This window comes from Budorcas taxicolor, chromosome 14 (assembly GCF_023091745.1).
Source record: "Budorcas taxicolor isolate Tak-1 chromosome 14, Takin1.1, whole genome shotgun sequence".
NCBI lineage: Eukaryota > Metazoa > Chordata > Mammalia > Artiodactyla > Bovidae > Budorcas > Budorcas taxicolor.
Window position 1 is genome coordinate 87,302,242 of NC_068923.1, and position 5,317 is coordinate 87,307,558.

A 5,317-nucleotide genomic window follows, 5' to 3' on the forward strand; every position below is an offset into this window, starting at 1 on the left:
CTCCAGCGTTCTTGCCTAGAGACTCTCGTGGACAGAGGAGCCTGGTGGGCTGGGTCGCACAGTCGGACACGACTGAAGCGACTTGGCAGCAGCAGCAATATATTCACGAAGCACTTTACGTTGCTGGTTTAAACAGTCTCTCCTGCAATGTGGTTGCTGTTTAGTTTCTCAGTCTTGTCTGGCTCTTCTGTGACCCCGTGGCCTGCAGCCCGCCAAGGTCCTCTGTCCACAGGGTTTCCGAGGCAAGAGGACTGACGTGGAGCATCGGCGCCGCTCCGTCCTAGGCCTGCTCCTCTCCGCGGGCTGGGGTGAGAGTGCCGCCGGCCAAGGGCCCGCGGAGGGCCGCCTGCCAAGACGCCGGAGCGGCCGAGTCCTCTTGTGGAGGCTCGTGTGGGACAGCAGTGTGGAGGCTGTCTCCGCGACAGCGGGTGCGGCCGCTCCGGCCCCAGGCGCTCGGCGGGCGCCTGGCGAGTGTCTGCCGCGCGCAGCCCCTCCCCTCCTGAGGGCGGCGCCGAGCCGCGACGCGGAGCCGCGCGCAATGGCGGCCTCCAGGGCCTCGCGGCGGCCTGTCGACGGGATCCTGAAGAACAAGAGCTCTACTACGACCTCCTCTCTGGCGGCCTCGGCCGAACAGCCTGGCGAGTGTTGACAGGAGCTGAGTAAAAGGTCCCAGAAGTGGGATGGAATGAACATCCAGGCGACCTCATCCAGCACACGAAGCCTAGGGTTTAGTGAAGAGAGCCGAGCACGCCTTCTCACAGTATGGTGGCTGATGAGGAAGATCCAATGAGTGATTCAGAAACCGCTGAAGCCCTGACCCCAGAGAGCTTAGCTCGGAAATGAACTGCAGCTGCTGCTGCTGCTGAAAGCTCGGAACCGAAGTATCAAGTTCAGTTCAGTTCAGTGGCTCAGTCTCTTTGCGACCCCATGAATCGCAACAAGCCAGGCCTCCCTGTCCATCACCAACTCCCGGAGTTCACCCAAATTCATGTCCATCGAGTCGGTGATGCCATCCAGCCATCTCATCCTCTGTCGTCCCCTTCTCCTCCTGCCCCCAATCCCTCCCAGCATCAGGGTCTTTTCCAATGAGTCAACTCTTCACATGAGGTGGCCAAAGTACTGGAGTTTCAGCTTTAGCATCATTCCTTCCAAAGAAATCCCAGGGTTGATCTCCTTCAGAATGGACTGGTTGGATCTCCTTGCAGTCAAAGGGACCCTCAACAGTCTTCTCCAACATCACAGTTCAAAAGCATCAATTCTACGGTGCTCAGCTTTCTTCACAGTCCAACTCTCACATCCATACATGACCACTGGAAAAACCATAGCCTTGACTAGACAGACCTTTGTTGGCAAAGTAATGTCTCTTTTTTTGAATATGCTATCTAGGTTGGTCATAACTTTCCTTCCAAGGAAAGTCTTTTAAGCGTCTTTTAATTTCATGGCTGCAGTCACCATCCACAGTGATTTTGGAGCCCCCCAAAATAAAAGTCTGACACTGTTTCCACTGTTTCCCCATCTATTTCCCATGAGGTGATGGGACCAGATACCATGATCTTCATTTTCTGAATGTTGAGCTTTAAGCCAACTTTTTCACTCTCCTCTTTCACTTTCATCAAGAGGCTTTTTAGTTCCTCTTCACTTTCTTCCATAAGGGTGGTGTCATCTGCACATCTGATATCAAGTTAGTGAACCAGAAAGCAGTGGAGATGAGGATACTGACCTCTCACCTGTAGGAGGAAAAAAGTGACCGTTTGAAATGAAAAGGAAGCTTCACTACAGTGAAGGACTGAGTATTAAATTAGCTAGACAATTAATCTCAAATTAATTTTTTCCAGTGGTCATATATGGATGTGGGAGTTGGACTGTGAAGAAAGCTGAGTGCTGAAGAATTGATGCTTTTGAACTGTGGTGCTAGAGAAGACTCTTGAGAGTCCCTTGGACTGCAGCGAGATCCAACCAGTCCATCCTAAAGGAAATCAGTCCTGGGTGTTCATTGGAAGGACTGATGTTGAAGCTGAAACTCCAATACTTTGGCCACCTGATGGGAAGAACTGGCTCACTGGAAAAGACCCTGATGCTGGGAAAGATTGAGGGCAGGAGGAGAAGGGGATGGCAGAGGATGAGATGGCTGGATGGCATCACCGACTTGATGGACATGAGTTTGAGTGAACTCCGGGAGTTGGTGATGGCCAGGGAGGCCCAGCGTGCTGCAATTCATGGCGTCGCAAAGAGTTGGACATGACTGAGTGATTGAACTGAACTGAACTAATCTCAAAAGACTGAAATGATGAGGAGGGGGATGAAGAAATGTCAGAGACTGTGGCTGGAAAAAGTATGGATATGGAAGAATCAAGTCAAGGATCTGCTACAAGTGACCAACTGCAAAACAAATCACAGAGTTCATAGAAGAGATTTTTTTCAATAAAGTAATTATCAAATACAAACTCTGTTACTGTAATATACTGCTTCTTGTTCTCTACAATTCATGAGTTAAGTACCAAAATACATACCAGTTATATATTTACCAGGGTTAAATAACTTAGGCTAATTAGACTGAAAATACCCAACTGATACATATATTCTTGTGTAGTACTTAAACACAAGTATAGTATAATGTCATCCATTTGTAAAAATACTGATTAATTTGTATAAGATATATAGCTTTTCATGCTTTAGAAATTAATATCTTTTGGGAAGGGAGAGGAAATCTAATTTATTTTCTTCATTTCTAGATGTGATAGCTCTTATAAAAGGTTGGGTTAAAAAAATCAAAATCCAATTAGGACAACAGATCATATAGGCTGATAAATATATTCAGTCTGAAAAGTATTTTAACACATGTGTTCAAATTGTCTGTTTAATTGAAAAGAATCACATTATTATTTACTGTTGTATTTTCTGACATACTACCTTTAAAATTCCTTTTGAGTTTCTTTTATATTTACAAGGAAAGGAGTAAACTTTTTCTCATCAAAACTAGCCTTTTTTTTTTTCATAGATAAATTATCAAATTTGCCAAAAAGAAAAGAAAAAGAATACTGGAGTGGGTTGCCATTTCCTTCTTCAGGGGTCTTCCCGACTCAGGAATCAATCGAACCTGTGTCTCTTGCATTGACAGGTGGATTGTTTACCACTGAGCCCTTCAGTGAGCGGGCTTATATTGCTTAAATTAAATTGCTGCATGTGAACTAGGTCATATTTATTTTAATAAATGTGTTATTTGATACTAATTATGAAATGTCTCAAACATAAGCTCAACCAGCTTGCACAATTTGCAACTACCGTTCTTTACATAGACTTTTTCCTGGAATAAAGCTGTACTGATTATAGTACCTGGTATATGACTAAGATTCTGCAACTATGCTGTTTGTTAATTTACTTGTTTGTTTTCTATGAATATAATAAAAGTTGACTGATTATATATTTCACCTAACCACCTTGAATCAGGATCATGTAAACTCTTCAATTCTGCCTTAAAATAGTCATACTGCCTTTCCACACAGTACTGCTGACAACATGCAGCTAGGTCTTACAAAACAGGAAACAGTAGATATCCTACATAGTTCAAAATATTTACACCAGATGGTTGGACATCAGCCTCACAAAACCAAGAGTGCTACCTCACTGAAGTATTCAGGGATTCCAATTGTCTCTGTCAATTTGTGATATTCAAGTACAAAGACAAGTTTGTGTTGCTCATGATGGTTTAGTCACTAAGTTGTGTCTGACTCTTGTGACTCCATGGACTATAGCCCGCCAGGCTCCTCTGCCCATGGGATTATCCAGGCAGGAATACTGGATTGGGTTGCCTTTTCCTTCTCCAGGGTATCTTTCCAACCCAGGAATCGAACCTGAGTATCTTCCCTGGCAGACAGATTCTTTACCAACTTGAGTTATGAGAGAAGCCCTCTTTTGCTCATATCCTCTTCAATTAGAAAACAATCCGTGCTTCCCAGGCCTTGATGTATGCTTGGTGTGTTATTGAAGAATACCTATTTATCAAGGAACTCATAAACCTATCATCTTTGAGTGTGACCCAGAGCCTAAGAAGATTTTCTACCTGATTCAGTCTTCTTTGTGGGGAAGTCTAGCTCTCTGTTTTTATGACCCAGATGATTCAGTGATACTTGTTGAGTCTGTGAAAATCAAGATACTCCATGGAGACTGCTTAAACACCTGAAAAAGAATCCCATGCTCACTTAAAAAAAAAAAAAATCGTCCTTTTGGCAAATCCTTGTCTCATGTTAAGCAACTACTCTCGGTTTGCTGCTGGGTAGCAATAGATATGAAAAACTGACTCAGTACTCTATGTGACCAAAATGCCTGAGCTCCTATTAATAAATAAATATCAACAGATCCATGTTAATTTTTGCATATACTCAGCTGGATTTCAGCATATAATGGAAGAATATATGTATATAAGTTTGATTAGAGTAGGCACTAAGGGTTAAATTAGGTTGCTAATGCTGCTGTTTAGCATTCCTAATACACCTAATTCTGCTACCTACCATTTCCTTTTTTTGCAGGAAACCATTCAATTCAGTTCAGTTCAATCACTCAGTCCTGTCCCACTCTTTGTGACCCCATGAATCGCAGCACACCAGGCATCCCTGTCCATCACCAACTCCCAGAGTTCACTTAGACTCATGTCCATCAAGTCGGTGATACCATCCAGCCATCTCATCTTCTGTCGTCCCCTTCTCCACCTGCCCCCAATCCCTCCCAGCATCAGGGTCCTTTCCAATGAGCCAGTTCTTCCCATCAGGTGGCCAAAGTATTGGCATTTCAGCTTCAGCATCAGTCCTTCCAATGAACACTCAGGACTGGTCTCCTTTAGAACGGACTGGTTGGATCTCGCTGCAGTCCAAGAGACTCTCAAGTCTTCTCCAACACCACAGTTCAAAGGTATCAATTCTTCAGTGCTCAGCTTTCTTCACAGGCCAACTCTTACATCCATATATGACCACTGGAAAAACCATAGCCTTGACTAGACGCACCTTTGTTGGCAAAGTAATGTCTCTGCTTTTGAATACACTATCTAGGTTGGTCATAACTTTCCTTCCAAGGAGTAAGCGTCTTTTAAAAAATCATGGCTGCAATCACCATCTGCAGTGATTTTGGAGACCCAAAAAATAAAAGTGTGACACTGTTTCCACTGTTTCCCATCTATTTTCCATGAAGTGATGGGACCAGATGCCATGATCTTCGTTTTCTGAATGTTGAGCTTTTAGCCAACTTTTTCACTCTCCTCTTTCACTTTCATAAAGAGGCTTTTTAGCTGCTCTTCACTTTCTGCCATAAGGGTGGTGTGATCTGC

The 5,317-nt window shown here is 44.1% G+C and overlaps 1 pseudogene; it reads left to right on the forward strand.

Annotated features, from left to right (window-relative positions):
* Positions 1-538: 538 nt before the first annotated feature.
* Positions 539-2,406, forward strand: LOC128059569 (protein phosphatase inhibitor 2-like; annotated as a pseudogene).
* Positions 2,407-5,317: the final 2,911 nt, after the last annotated feature.